We start from the raw sequence: 16,446 nt of genomic DNA, 5'->3' as shown, positions 1-16,446 counted from the left end.
TCTAGGGTTAAGGAAATCCATGTTCAAGGTGAAATAATATGTCTAAGGTCACCCAGCCAGTATAGCATGGAGTCAGGATTCAAATTTGTCTGTCTTTCCTCAAAGGTCATGTTCAAAGTTGCTATACCATGATGTCTCCAGATAGGTATTTTAGTTTCTATATTTATGGATATTATTCCCTTTCCCCCTTTAGATCTTTATTCAAATGTTACCTTTTAAAAAATTGTAGCCCCTGGGGCGCCTGGGTGGCTCAGTGGGTTAAGCCGCTGCCTTCGGCTCAGGTCATGATCTCAGGGTCCTGGGATCGAGTCCCATATCGGGCTCTCTGCTCGGCGGGGAGCCTGCTTCCCTCTCTCTCTCTCTCTCTGCCTACCTCTCTGTCTACTTGTGATCTCTCTCTGTCAAATAAATAAATAAAATCTTTAAAAAAAAAAAAAATTGTAGCCCCTCCTCTAACACCCACTCCCCCTTCTTTTTTCTGTAATATCCGCTACCATGAAACATATTATATATCTTAACCTTTGTAGTGTCTGCTTTCTGTGCTCTCTCCAACTTGAACGTGACCCCCATGAGGACAGGAAATTTGTTGGTTTTTTTTCACTGTCATATCATAACCCCCAGAAAGGGTTGGCACATAGGAAGCATTCAAAAGATATTTGTGAATCGAAGAAAATTGGTAAATCCATCTCTTGCATTGCCAATGGTTTCTTAGATATCTCTATATTATAAACTTTTTGAGAACAGGGATCATATCAAATTCACCTTCAGACAGCCCCATAACAGAGAAAAGGGGGTTATTTTGGGTATGGAGCTCAATAAAAGGGAAGCTTTGATACTGTCTTTATCTCTCAACTTCTAGCTCAGACATATTGCATAATCTCTTGCGTGGACCACTGCAGAATCTTCCTTCCTGGTCTCCGTGCGTAGAATTAGGTCTCTTTCAAATGCATTTCCATAGCACAAATTTCGGAGACATTTTTTAAAAATAAAAATCTGACCACATGACTTAAATATGGCAGCTGCTCCTTGATGTCAGTCCAAGCCCTTCCATGCTGAACTGAGACCCTTTCTAATCTATGCCAGTTTTGTTTCCAGCTTCACCTGGCAACATTACATTCATTAACACTTACCTGCTTACCTGCCATGTGGTCTTGTGCCTTTGCAAATGCTGTTCCTGCTTCTTGGAATGGCATCCGATTTTACTCTTCTTTAAGCTCCTCCCCACCCCCAATGGATTAGTGAACTCCACTCATCTTTCAAAACTCAGCTCTAGGCTCAGGAAGCCTCCCTAAAACTCCTGCTCTCTCTGTGGCAAGGAAACTTCAAAATTCTCTCAGATCACACTGTACTCCTTCTGCACTGTCTGGACATCTCTTGCATAGCAAATTCAACCACCCAACTGCTATGGACTGTTTGTGTCACCCGCAAATTCCTATGTTAAACCCCTAATCCTCAGCATGATGGTGTTTGGAGATGAGGCTTTTGGGAGATAATCAGGTCATGAAGAGACACACAGAGAGCTTATGTCTTCTTTCCCTGCTCTCCACGATGTTAATAAAAAGATGGCCATCTGTGAACCAGGAAGAAGGCCCTCACCAGAATCCCTGATTATGGACTTTGCAGCCTCTGGAACATGAGAAATAAATGTCTATTGTTTAACCACCCAGTCTACAGAAATTTGTTACAGCAGCACAGTTGAGAACCTTAAAATAAGGCAGGAAAGGCCTCCAGATCCATGAGTCTACAACACCTCTCTCCGAACGTAACAAAAGGAGAAAATCCCGTTAGTCAGAGCCTATTGATTCTTCCTTAGAAAACAATGCACGTATATTTGGCAATTTGCCTTCCCTGACCAGCTAAACAGACGTGGTAAATTAGAAAGAATTCTACTGGAGGAAAATATACCAGCCACTTGAAAACAGTTTTAGAAGAACTCCAAAACATAATAACCTAGGGCCATTTAGTATACAGGCAAACAGTTCCACATATAACAACAACTTTTAGGAGCATCATGATACTACAACACCTCATGTTGCTATTTTGAACCTCACAATTGATTTAGCATATTGTTACTAACTAGACAAAAAAAAAGAATAAAAACAGTAATGTTTAACCCAAAAGCTAAAATCAAAAAAGAAAAATCTTTTAACATTAAAGTGTATGACTGAGATAGGCCCCACAGGGAATAATAACCCTGTGAATGCCGCACAACAGGGCCTGGGCTGCAGTAACTACGGTGCCTGCGTTACTGCAGCCGCTCTGGCTTCTCGATCCGTCTCATCCTCTACAGGTGCCCCTAGAGGGCATACGTGCCATAACAGCTAAAAGCATGGGCTCAGAAGTCAAAATTCCCTGGCTTAACATGCCAGCTCTTCTACCTTGTAGCACTGTGCCCTTGAGCCAGTCATTCATCTTTCAGTGCCTCGGTTGCTCATCATAAAACAGAAATAACTGTTCCATCTCAGCCATAGGCTTGTTGGGAGAATTTGATGGTTTAATCCATATAAAGTGCTTTGAACTATGCTTGGCACATAGTGATTAGTAGTTGTGCCACAGGAAGATATGGCTCAGCGTCCTTGGGAAGTAGGCAAGTTCATGTGTGAAAAGGAGATGCAGAGTCTGTAAGCTTCAAGAAAGGCCCAAAGTGGTCCTGGGGACAGGGCATCCTTCTGCAAACCCCCTGCCGGCTCATTCTCTCCTCAAAGATACTTGGTCACATGAGACTTTGAAAGCACAACAGCCACTCTGCACAACTAGCATTGGACTGCCTGGTACATTTCACCACGTGGGCTCCTTGTTAGTACCTGGGGAGCTGCTGGGTGGTGGTAACCACTTTAGATGCATTGAGCACAGTGATGACCCATCACTAACTCCCAGACAGGTGCTCTCTGGTCGACAGTCATCATCATCACTCCACCTACACTACTCTAGGATCCAGCCAGTCTCTATAGTTTTTCCAAGTTTTCCTTTTGCTCTTCCCTCACAAAAGCTATGCCATGCCTGGCTGCCCTTTCTACAGGTTTTTTTCAAGTCACAATTTCCACCAAACACTCAAAGTTGACCTCAGACATCACCTCTTCTCTGAAGTGCCCACAGTTCTCCCAAGGGTTTCTCATAACAGTCAGTCAATCACCTACACAGAATGATTTGTGGAGTTGATAACCATAGGTCTCTTACTTTTGGGGCAGGAGACTAGCCAGCTGCATTTTTAATAACCTTCTCCCCTGATTCTTAGAGACATTGAAGTTTGAGAGTGGCGGTCCAGAAAGCTGGCCTCACAGATCTTACACTTAGTAAATTTTCCATCACCTGTGCTCCCCCAGTTCATTCCACATGACCTCTGTGAGCAAAGAGGTTGTATTCCAGGTGAACTGTTTATAGTACGTACCTGAATTATATTTAAATTCTCAGTCCCTCCAGCACTATAGTCATCCTTGATGTCTCTTTTCCCTCACATTCCACATTCTACCCACCGTCAAGTTCAGATGGCTCTACTTTCAAAAGATTCCTTGATTTTGACCTCTTTTCACCTCTTCCACCCAAATGACTTTAGTCCAAACTGCCATCATCTCTCACCATGAATTACTGCAATGGTCTTCTGCTGATTCTTCTGCTTCCACCCCTCCCCCACTACAGCTTTCCTCCCATACAGAATTCAGAATGATTCCTTAAAAACAAGTTAAATATTTATAGATCACATATTTAAGAAAACACTGATATCTAGAAGATATAAAGAGTACTCAAAACTTAGCAGTAAGAAACACAAAAGCAATTTAAAAAGTAGGGAACAGATTTGAACAGACACCTCACTAAAGAGAATATAAGGATGGCAAATAAGCAGGTGAAAAGATATTCAATCATTGGCTACTAGGTAAATGTAAATTAAAACCATGGAAAGATACAATTAAACTATTAGAATGGCTAAAATAAGGGTTGCCTGGGTGGCTCAGTGGGTTGAGCCGCTGGCTTGGGTCATGATCTCAGGGTCCTTGGGATTGAGTCCCGCATGGGGCTCTCTGCTCAGCAGGGAGCCTGCTTCCCTCTCTCTCTCTCTGCCTTCCTCTCTGTCTACATGTGATCTCTCTCTGTCAAATAAATAAATAAAATCTTTAAAAAAAAAAAAGAATGGCTAAAATAAAAAAATGCTGACAATGACAAGTACTGGCAAGAATGCATGGTAAGTAGAATTTTCACATATCGGTGATAGGAATGCAAAATGGTAAAGCCAGGCTGGAAATTGTTTGGCAGTTTCTTATAAAGTTAAGTGTAAATTTATTGTTATGTCCCAGTAATCCAACAGTTGGGTATTTACCCTAAAGACCCAAAATGTGTGTTCATAAAATAATCTGAGCACAAATGTTTATAGCAGCTCTATGTGTAACTGCCAAAACCTAGAAACGACCCAATTGTCCTTCAAGGGTAAATGAATGGACAAACTGTGGTACATCCATACACAATGGAATTCTAGCCAGCAATAAAAATGAACAAACTATTGACATCTGCAATAACACGGATGAATCTCAAAGGCATTGTGTTCAGGGAAAGAAGCCAGCCTCAGAAGGTTACATACTGTATGATTCCACTGATGTCACCTCAGAAAGACAAAAGGGCCGTGATGGAAAGTAGAGTTCTTGTGCCAAATGTTAGAGATGAGGAGTTTGTGACTACAAAGGGACATTAGGAGGAAGGTTTCTGGGTGATGAAACTGTCCTTATTGTGATGTTGGTACTTCCATGAATCCTCACATGTGGCTACACATGTGGTAAAAGTCATAGAACTAAACACCAAAACAATATCAAATTTACCGTACGGCAATTTAAAAAACAAAACCAATTAAAAGAATAAGTCAAGCCATGTAACATTCTTACTTGAAACCACTAACTAAGAATAGAGTCCAAACCTCTCTCTATAGCCCATGAGTCCCCACCAGACCTGGTTCTGGGTACCCCTCTAGTTATACCTTCTCAAACTCTCCCCCTGCTGAAATAGCAACTCCTCAAAGACCTTTAATGGACTTTTCTATAAGGGCCTCTTCCTATGCCCTTACACTGTTTTATTTTTTCCTCAAGGCCCTTGTCACTGACTGACATACCATAATGTAACTATTTTGTGGTTATTTTCCATTCCTCATCAGAATATAAGATCTACAAAAGTAGCGATCTTGTCTGCATTGTTCATTGATCTATTCCCAGCACCTAGGATGCTGCCTATCACAATATAAGAACTCCATAAATATTTGTTAAACGGATGAATACATAAACCCAAGGAATGAAAATTCAGCGAAGAAATCCACAATGCTTTGACTCTGGAGCCATACTTTGGCTTCTGTAGCACCCCTCAAATTACATGCCCACTTGGCCCCTGAGTAAGTATCCCAGCCCAGAATATTTCAATCAGCCCCTAGGGTTTTAAAAATGTAGGGGCATCTGGGTGGCTCAGTGGGTTAAAGCCTCTGCCTTCGGCTCAGGTCATGATCCCAGGGTCCTGGGATCTAGCCCCGAATCCGGCTCCCTGCTCAGCAGGGAGCCTGCTTCTTCCTCTCTCTGCCTGCTTCTCTGCCTGCTTGTGATCTCCGTCTGTCGAATAAATAAATAAAATCTTTAATAAAATAAAATAAAATAAAAATGTATTAGGCACAACATATCCCTTCTGAGTGCAGCTTTCTGATGCTTGGTTAGGTGACTGCCATGAAGATGAGCTAGGAGGGGACAAGGCTGCAAGCAAATGCATTCTTAGAATAATGTCACATAAGGTTTCCTGAAAGTTTGTACAAAGCTATATAGAAATGCTACTAATGTGGGCAAAGAAGTTTGAGGTGAGAGTGAAGGGGGAAAAAAAACCCAACACCTCTCTGTAACATCTTTGGTGGAGAATAAATAAAGTAGCCATTTATAGAACATCTACTCTATATATGTTCAGACACTCTCTAAAGGTTCTCATTTAAGCCCCCATCCACTCTTCAAGGTGGGGTTAACTGATCACATTTTCACAAGTGAAAAAACAAACATGGATTGGTTAAGTAACATGGGCAATGACACATAATGATAGGTAATGGCTAGTGTTTTGAATTTAGGTCTGTGAAGCTTCCAACCTCATTCTTTTCCACTTTGGATTTTAGAAACAGTATTCAGAGGCAAGAGGGTGAACACTGTGGGGAGAAGCCAAACAAGACTGTCTTCAGATAGGAAATGGCAGCCTAGACACAGGTGGCCAGGTTCTTCTCTAAAACTTTTGAAAGACCTGCATAGACAAGTATGCTAAAGCAAGATGCTTATTTCCCTTCAGTAAAATTATACTGAGCATCTATTCTGTAACAGTTCCCGGGTTCAAGGTTTCCACTACATTATCTCATTTAATTTTCACTATCATTAAAAACAAACTGTTAAACACATTTAATGGTATTAGAGACTGGTTATCCAAAGAGAACAGCATTATACTTATAAGCAAGCAGGACACTTGAGAATTCTCCATCCCCTACCCCATGGAGGTGAGAAATTTAGAGCTACCTTAAACACAGAACAGTAGGAAGACCCAAACAACTACAGATAGGCTTTATGTTGCTACGTCTCTTAGTCTAAATCAGTGTTTTACACACTAGTTAGCATATGAATTACCATTTAGGGTTGTATATATAAAACCACATTAATGCAATTTTTTGGCAATTAAAATACTGTCAACAGTTATTTTGGCTATGAATGATTTCCACCCCATACTATGGCTTTGGACCCTAAAGACTAAGGTACAGCTCTGTTCTAGTCCAGGCCTCTTTTCATTTACTCCTGCTTACAAATAATCAAGAAATCTTAAGTCTACAAGGGGCATTAAAAGCTACCAAATGCTACTCCTAGCTGGGGGCAGTAATCCCTGAGGGTTACCACCCTCTTCTGATGACAAGGGTGTGGAAGGTAGGATGGACCCATTGAACAGCTCCTACCATCAGTACACTTTTCTTCTATTTAACTGCTATCTACTCCCCTTCGACTTTCACCCATTGCTGCTAGTTTTGCTCTTCAGCCCAGCAGAATAATTATAACCCCTCTTTCCTATGATAATCATTAGGATGTTTGAAGCCTGGTGTTAAGAGGATTCTTTCTTAACGTTACTGTGATCAAGGAAGGAGTCAAGTATCTGCATATACTGTAATAACAATAACAATAATAATAATAACTGTAATAATTATAGTTTTTAATAAAAACTGGATGGTTTTTATTTCTGGGTGTACATCTCAGCAGTCCAAGATACTGACACCTACCTCTCCATTAGGCAGCTCCATTGATTAATTAAGTTCCACATTTTGGGAAACATGCAGCTTAGTTGGAAAGACAAAGAACAGAGACCACATATCATACAGCAAGTATTCTTATAATGGTATAAATTAGGTGCCAGCCACACACACAGTAATAGGGACAGGGTCCCACCCAGCTCATCCTGCAAGAGAGATCACTGACCTGTGAGTTAGACTCTCATGAAATACAGCTTGCATCATGAGGCTCCTGAAAGAAACTGACCAGGTCTCATACTTAGCTTGTTTACCACCTTCCTTTCATGGTTCAGACACCAGCCACAATGCCAAGTGCAGGTTAAGTGTTCAGTGATTCTTACTTCAACCCACTGGCACTTCAAAGAGGACTGGCAAGAATAGACAAAGGTAAGAATAGCTAAATTCAAATGATCCCAAATTTCTCAGATGAAGGTATTTTTTTAAAACTTATTAATAACAATATACCTTCAAACACCTAAGTCAAGGAGTCTTGGTCTCCATCCCGGCTATCTACCAACTCACTGAGTAACGGGGAACAAGTCACCTAATTTCTCTGGACCTCCGTTTTCTCAGCTATAAATTGAGGGACCTGGTCCAAAAGATTGTAAGGTCCTTTTCAGACCCAGGGTCCCCTAATTTTCTGCTGTCCCAGATATTAAATTGGATAGTCCACATTAATCTGGCTGAAATAGTCAATCTTAAAATCAGTTCTTGATCTGAAGTAGAAAGAAGAACATGCATGGAAGCAAAGGAGGGTAAGGATTCCAGCTCCAGCCCTTCCATTATCCTGACATGCACCACCATCCCAGTATGGTCACAGGCACAGATACCAGTCTCAGCATTTACTGTATGATGATCTTGGGTAATTTCTTATCTGTAGAGTGGGGTTAATTCCATGTACTCTAGGGCTACTGAGGGAGTGAAATGAGTTAAAACATATATACAGCCCCACACTTAGAGGACTCATGCTGCATATTCCTTTATTCAAAGATTCTTTACCTATCCAACCCATTTAATCAATAGCCTCAGATTACAAAGGCTTTTTGCAATCCAAAGCACAAACAGCCAGAGCTATGAGGGCTCTAAAAGTCAGCTAGTTCAACTCTCTCCCACCCCTGTGATTGACAAATGCAGAAAACAAGGCTCAGAGGGACACAGTGACTTGTCCAAGGGCTAATATGTTCCTCAGCAGCAAAGTCTGACCCAGAACGCAGGGCGGCAGAGGCCAACGGTCATATAAGACACAGAGAGAAACCTCTGCAGGCTCTACTCTCCCTAAAGAAATTGGAAACTCCACACACATAACTAAATTCTGAAAAATAAAAATAATAGAACTTTTTATTTATGTATTTTTTGGAGAGGAAGTGAACAGAGAAGTAGCATCATAGCTTGTCTGTAAAATGCAGACTTTGTTGAATTACCCATGAAATGGAAGGCCAGAGTTTATCATCAGCCTTTTCCAGTTACTCTGCTCCCCCTCCCCACCCCACCCTATTTCTACTTTTTTCAGTTTATACTGTGAGGCTGCGTGCTTACATTAAGACCTCTTAAGGTGAGAAGAGGCAAGGTGAGAAGTTTCAGGCTGGGGCAATAATGCGTGGCCCACTAAAAACGCACAAAAAAATGCACAAAAAAACTATCACAGCTAAGCTATCCAATAATGCGAAAATAGTTTTTCTCCCACCTTAGGAGCTCCAGCATGGGACAACTAGGAAAGCCAAATTCATTAAGGCACACTGATAACTCAAGGGTCAGGACCCAAAGGTCCCCTCAAAGGACATGATTAAAACCTGAGACCATTCAGGTGTTTCTGGAGAAACCTCAGCCTAGAGTCTACCAAGGGCTACTCAGGCAAGTGGGAGCACTGAAGAAAGAGTCCAGACAATATGAGGAAGAGCCTGGATTTTAGCTGGCTCCTAGGAGACAGCCCTCGCCTGAAACTCCCCTGCTGCCCAAGATTTCCAGAGCAAAGCATTTATCTGCAGAGATCATTTGACAGAGGCTATACCAAGAGTATGCTTGTTTATCGCTCTGGTCGGCACACTCCCTGGCGGGTGTCTCCCAGAATTCAGAGGGCGCTAATCCAAGCCACACACTGTGAACTTGAGCATACAGACCCAAAGCGGGAAACCATCCTGCCCAAGCTTACACCACATGCCAGGGCTATGGGATGGACCTATGCTTGACCTTCAGTCTAGAGCTGTTCCCTTTCTCTAGACCTCCAGTCTAGAGCTCCTCTCTGCTAGGCCCACTCCCTCTTCCAAAACCCTGGGCTCACCTCCCGGTTCTGAGGATCCCGCCAGGTTGAACAATGCTCAGAAGCAGGTGACAGTTTAGCAATTCATCCAGTGGGACATTTGTAGGCCAGAGCAGCAGGGGCTGTGCCTGTCCCCAGTGGCAAGGAGAGACTGCCGCGTGGAACTTTGAAAGGGTTCTCTCTTCCCTAAAGGATCCTGATCCTCCTCCTCCTCCTCCTCCCCTTCTCCCTCCTCCTCTTCCTCCTCTGTAGTACTACGGAGACATGTGCTCTGCTTGGGAAGAGGTAAGGAGGAAGATGCAGCTGTTTATTGGAAGGAGAAGGGCAACAATCTGCTGAGCTGGGCTTTATACTCACACCTAACAGAAGAGGAATGGAAAAAAAATAGCTCTATCTGCTGCCACAGAATTATTAACCCTTGGGCTCCAGCTTAGCTCCTCATACAGCTGAAGCAGCGAGAGAAACAATACACTTAACCAATGGAGTGCCAGCCAAAGACATTACATCATCGGTCAGCACTGTCATTGGCTAATAATTCCTAGAAGGCAAAATTCTGCTTTTAGGTGCTTAACCCTTTCATGTTCATCATAGCAATGACTCAAGTATTTGGTCAAGCCAATGGTTCCTGGACTTGCTTTTACCAGGATCATGTGGGCGGCTTTCTAAACATACAGAACGCTGTGCTCCATCCTGAACCATCAGAGCCTTCAGAGGAAAGATGGATATCTGTATTTCAAATAGTGCAGAGTGCAAGGACTTAGTCTTTTCAGAAACTCTTCCTCTCCAAAAGATAAAAAAGATATTGTTTTTATGAGCATTTATTATGTACTTAATGCTTTACAGTGTCATTTCATTTATTTCCTACATTAAGCAATGCACATTATTGGCTCCATTTCATAGGTATAAAAAGTAAGGTTCAGAGAGAATAAGTCACTTGCTCAAGAGATGAAGCCTGGCTTTGAAAACCAGGCTGTTTGCACTCTACCTGGCTACCCCTCTGAAGCTTGAAATCAAACTAGGCCAGTTGTCTGCTTACTACTTCCAGAGTTATAGAAAATATAGGAAACCCTCTCAATAAGTTGGAAAATGCCAGTAACCTATGAGGAACTGGGGAATGAAGAGAATGGTGAATTCCCATAGCAGGTGTTCAGGTATCATGAACCCTCCAGAGAATCATCTCTTTCTCAGGCTCCATCTTTCTGCTTCTGCTGCAAATATTAGCTTGCGGTCATTTTCTCTAGGAAGCTTCCTGCTACTCCCAAAACTGGGGCGAATGCTCCTGCTCCAGATTCCTAAGGTGCCCTGTATCAGTGGACTGCAGTTGCTTGTTTACTGGGTAAACTCCACAAAATTAGAGCCATTTCTACTTTCTCCACCAACATATGCCCAGCGCAGTGCCTGCCACATGTGAATATTCAGTCAGGGTAGAGAGAGGAGGAGGGGAGGGAAGGCCCTTGCTAAAGTTCTAAATGGCATCATGCTGAGATGGGAATGGCAAAACACTGGAAGCCAGAAGATGCTCAAGAACAAAGTGTCTGACCTCGGGCAAGTTCATGTGGGGGCCGGGGAGGGGGGTTAGTTTCCTCATCTGAAAATGAAGACAACAGCACCTCCTTCATTGGTAGGTATGAAGATCAAATTAAAGCATGATCCAGGCTGTGATGTGCTCCTTTACACTGTCTCTCCCTAGATCTCATCCATTTTTGTTGGCTGACATCTAAGTGCTGACAACTCCCATATTTATATCTCCAGCCCAGACCTCCCCCTAGGCTCCATGTGGATGTCTCACGGGTATCTCTAAGACAGCACGTGAATTCTACAACCTGCTCCCCTCCCAGTCTCCTCCACTCTGTTATTGGTTCTCCCATCCACCCAATTTTTCCTTTTTTCTTTTTTTTGGGGGGAAATTGAGATGAAATTCACATAACACAAAATTAACCATCTTAAAGTGTACAATTCAGTGACATTTAGTACATTCATAATGTTGTGCAACCACCATCTCTTTCTAGTTCCAAAACATTTTCATCAACCCAAAAGGAAACTGTTTACCCTTTAAGCAATTATGCCTCATTTACCCTTTTCCCCCAAGTCTCCGACAAATAGCAATCTGCTTTCTGTCTCTACGGATTTGTCTACTCTAGACATTTTATATAAATGAAATCATACAACACATGACCTTTTTTGTCTTTCTTTCACTTAGCATCTTTTTTGAGGTTCATTCACATTATAGCATATAGGAGCACTTCATTCCTTTTTATGGCTGAGTAATATTCTACTGTCAGTATATACTACATTTTATTTATCCATTCACCTGTTGATGGGCATTTGGCATCTACCCAATCTTAAACTGTAAACCCACAGGTCACCCTTGATTCTTCCTTTTCCTCTATTCCCAACATCTAATGTGTCAACAAGTCCTTGTCTACTTTACAACCAAATATAACTCTATTCTTTCTACTTTTCTCCAATACCACTGCTGTTCTGTACCTAAGACACTAACATCTCTCTCACCTAACTCTGAGTTTGTGACAAAATCCTATTGCTCTCCCTCCTCCATTTTTCACTTGGTAGCTACATAAACCAGATCATCCATTAACTCTAGCAATATTTACTGAACACTTTTCTTCATGGGGCTTGCCTCCTAGAGGCATGACAGGCAACAAACAAATATATGTTACAACCTTAAGTCATCATCAGGCTTAAAATCCCTCAGTGACCTTTACTGCATTTTGAATAAAATCCAAGCTCAGTATGGCTTTCCAAGGATGCATCTACTTCTCCAAATTCATCTCAGGCTGTTCCCCAGTCACACTGGGCTCCATTCCTCCACCTCATGATCCTTGAACAAGCTGCTCTCTCTGACTCTTGATCTTGGCATTGCTTGGTATTGCTGGGTCCTTCTCATCCCTCAGATCTCAATATAAATATCACTCCTCAATATGACCTTCCCTAACCATCCTGTTAAGCAAATCTACACCTTACTCATTTCACTCATTCAAGAAATCTGTATTAATCACTGTGCTGGGATCTTGGGATAAAGCAATATGTGACCTCCTGAAGCTTCAGTCTAATGAGGAGGACCACCAACAAGGAAATTAATAAAATGAATGATCAAGTTCTATGACAGGAGAGTAAAAGGGAGGAGACCTGCCTTACACAGAAGGGTCCAGAAACCTTTCCGAGGAGGTTATACTAAAACTGAAGAATGAGAAAGTAAATTGGGAAAAGGGACTATTTTTTATGCAACAGGATGTTCTATCCTTCAATGTTTGCTCCTGAACAATCAAAGCATTTAATGTCTATCTCTCCCCCTGATAGACTCCACTGCATTCCCAGCACCTAGGACAGCACCCTGCCATTTAGGAAGCACTCACTGCACATTGTTGGAATTAATAATTGATAAATAAATTAATTAATTAACCATCAGTGAAATCACTTCATGGAGTGTAACAAATCACACTGTTTCAATTTCTGCTGTTGTTATTGCTGTTATTTTATGGCAAAGGATGCATACTCTGTTGTGTTTTGGAAAAGACCAGGTTGACTATAAAACAAAAGTACCCGACTCCGAATATTACTAGACAACTAGGAGAGAACGCATATAGGTAATAGGCACTCAGTAATGGGAAGTGGTAGTCATTGTGGCTATTATAATTAAATTCCTTTCTTCTAAAAATCCTATTTACCCAACTCTAACTTCCCAATTCACTTTCAGACACAGTCAAGAAGTTTAAAGGCAAGAGAAATGAACTCTTTTTAAATGCCTATTCTGCACTGGATGCAGTGCCAACCAGTTTCTGTCAAGTTACTACATTTACTTCCCAAGGCCATCCTGCAGAGGTGGCTGCTGTGGCACAGCTCTCAATCCCCCCAATTCCCCAGCCTCAGTTGACCCCCTGAAGTATGAGGTCCAAGCCTTTGAAGCCCCATGTTGACCATAACCAAAGTTATGACCCCCCTGCATCTACTGGCTGGTCAACATGGGGCTTCAAAGGCTTGGCCCCCGTACTTCAGGGGATCAACTGAGGCTTCTTTTGCACTGCATCACAGGTCCACTTCTCCCTCTGCCCAATCTTGTTTTCCTTACCCCTCACCCCCTTGGACAGTGAGACCACTCCCCCAAAGTCCCACAAACCTCTGAATCTCTGATTCTTTCTCCAGGGAACCTGACCTAATAAAGGTAGTTATGATATTTCCTTTTGAGTCACAAAACTGAAACTCAGAAAGGTTGATTACACCCTCCAGGCACATAGCTAAATGACCTTCTGATCTGACTCCCCAGTGACACCTTGCTTTTAACTACAGCCTCTAATAGCTGAGACACTGCCTCTGTAAGACAGAAAAGAGAAGGGGAGCGGTATCCTTCCATTCTCCAGAGTCCAACCCTGATGACAAGGTTGAGCTCAAAGCCTCCAGAAACAATATAAAAATGGCCCGCAAGTTGCAGAATCAAGTGTAACGTGGGCTACATCTCCTGCCCCCAGTCCATGCCTGGTGGCCAGGGAGCAAGGCTCCTGGGTAGCTAGGGCTGCCTTCTGGAACCAGAGTATTCACAGCCAAGTCCGTACAGCAACTACAACTTAAGCAGCTCTCTCTGCTGCTCTGGTCTCCATCCATTTTCCACAGAGCTGCCAGAGTGACCTGGTCACTGGTCAGAATTCCTCCACTGCACTCCATCCCAGGACAAAATTCAGATAGTCTAAGGCTGCATTTTTAAGGCCGGAGCGTGTTTTAGCCTCCTGCCATGCTCACAGATCTTTTCCTACCCACAGTAAGCCTTAGTCCGATGTGATTATCTGATGGAATACTGGACTTCTTCAGCTTCCTTAGCCTCGCACAAGAAAATCTATCTGGAATTCCCGCTGTCCCACCAGCCCTCCCCCTGGACCCCCTCCCCGCAGCTCTCAGCGGGGCTAACCCTCCAGTCCTCACTCAGTGGTCACCTCCGCCCTGAAGCCCTCCAGGCTCCTCACTCCTGCTCTCCACCTCAAGTCCCCCGTACTGCAGTGTTCGGTAACTGTTCCTCCTACTGTCCTTCTTGGCCCCAAGAGGCCCTCCAAAGCCCGTCTTCGTACACCAAGGCTCAATACAGTGCCTGGCACACAGCAGGGAGAGCCGGGTAAAGGCTGAATAAATATACGGGGCGCGGCAACCAGGGCCAGTCTTCGCTCCGAGCTCGGCCGAGGAGCCGATCGGAGATCTCCTCCTGCGCCTCAGGACGGGTGGAAATAGGAAATGGGGTGATAAATCTGACCCCAGGCCCAGGCCAACAGGTCCTGAGGGGTCTGAAGACCTGCGCCGAGCGGAGGTCCGGCCGGGAGCCACCGTCCCGCGCCCCGGGCATTTCCCGCGCGCCGACCCGTCCGTCGCAAGGTCGGGCCCGGGCCGGGCTGCGGCAGCCTGTGGAGGCAGCGTGCCGCGGTGGCTCGTCGCCTCCCTCCCGGGCCCTCCGCGCGCCCGCATCCCGCGGGCACAGGGCCGGCGCGCCGGGGACGCGGCCGGGCGCGAGGACGCCACCGGCAGCCCCTTTCTGAGGGGCCGAGGGCGGGAGGGTTAGCTCTCAGTTTCCGAAAACCCCACAAAGTCTACTTCGCGGCGCGCTCCGCTTACCGTGCGAGCTGCCAGGAAACCGGCGCCCGGGGCGTAGCGGGGCGGTTGCCTCCAACGCACCGCCCGCCTGAGGAAGCGCTCAGGGTCCGCGAGCTCAGCCTCCGCACCGACCGCGCTGGAGCGTCTCTCCTCTGCCGCCTGGCCTCCCCGCCGCGCCGAGACGCCCCATTGGCTGGGGCAGCGAGGCCCCGCCCCCGGAGACTCCGCCCCCTCCGCCTCTTCCATCCCCTCCCCCCAGCTCACGCTTCACCTTTCTACGCGGGAAAGTTGCTCCCAGACTCTGATCTCTCCCCGGGCTCAGGCAGCCGAGTGCGGTGATTAAGCTCGATCCCAGGAGCGTCTCGACGCCCCTTGGGGAGTGCGAAGAGTGCAGCGTCCTTGGAAGCCAGCTTTGAAAAGGGCACCTGACTTCAAGGACCTCAGGAGGCGCCTCAGAGAAACCCCGCCGCACCGTCCGCGCGTGTCTCAGGTAGTGTGTTGGGCACTCAGGGCCGGGGTGCTCCAGGAACAAGACGAAGTTGTCGCCCTCTTGTAGTTTGCATGGGGCCGGGGAGGGGGTTGGGGGGCAGGTTAAGTGCAGAGAAACAGACAAAGAAGATAATGTCCGATTGTTATGAAAGGGAAAGGTGATTTTAAATAAGGAAGGGGGTCAGGGACGCTCTGAATCGGTTTCCTGTGACCACTTGAGGAGGTGATAATTGATGTGAGAGTTGAAAGAGAAAAGGGATTCCACGGCTGGAGGAAGAGCGTGGCCGGCAGGGGGCATCAGATGTACCTTGGTTCTGAGGACAGAACCGGAGACTAGGCTGGCCCAGAGCGCTGAGCAAGGACAGGGGGCGCTAGGTTGGAAAGGTAGCGGGGGCCGATTTTCCCAGAACCCAGTGGGCCACCCTGAAGGGCTTCGTTTTATTGTAAGGACAAAAATAAGCCACTGAAGAATTGGGGGGAGGGGGTGCCTACGACGTGTTTAAAACAGCTTGCTGTTGTGTGGGGAACACATTTTGGAAGAGAAAGAATGACAAATCAGGGAGACCATTTAGGAGGTGTCTTAGTCTGCTCACGCTATCATAACAAAATACCATAGACTGGTTGGCTTAAACAACAGAAATTTATTTCCTCATAGTTGTAGAAGTAAAGATCAAGGTGCCGGTGGGGTCTGTTTCTAATGAGAGCTCTCTTCCTGGTTTGTGAATGGCTGCCTTTAACTTGTATCCTTGCATGGCAGGGAGAAAGAAAGAGAGCGAGTTCTCTCATGTCTCTTATAAGGACACTAACCCCGTGATGAGCTCCCACCCTCATGAGGTCATCCAAATCTAGT

General features: G+C 44.8%; 1 protein-coding gene across 1 annotated transcript in view; it reads right to left on the bottom strand.

Moving 5' to 3' along the window:
- Positions 1 to 15,231, bottom strand: part of LOC111157509 (synapsin III) — a 508,652-nt gene extending 493,421 nt beyond the window's left edge. The window contains exon 1 of the mRNA XM_022518973.1: positions 15,129 to 15,231. The gene's annotated coding sequence lies outside the window, so the exon portion shown is untranslated. The remainder of the gene's footprint in view (positions 1 to 15,128) is intronic.
- Positions 15,232 to 16,446: the final 1,215 nt, after the last annotated feature.

The sequence above is a fragment of the Enhydra lutris genome, unplaced genomic scaffold (assembly GCF_002288905.1).
Source record: "Enhydra lutris kenyoni isolate GAN:26980312 unplaced genomic scaffold, ASM228890v2 scaffoldscaffold55, whole genome shotgun sequence".
Lineage (NCBI taxonomy): Eukaryota > Metazoa > Chordata > Mammalia > Carnivora > Mustelidae > Enhydra > Enhydra lutris.
This window is presented reverse-complemented; position numbering and strand designations above follow the sequence as displayed.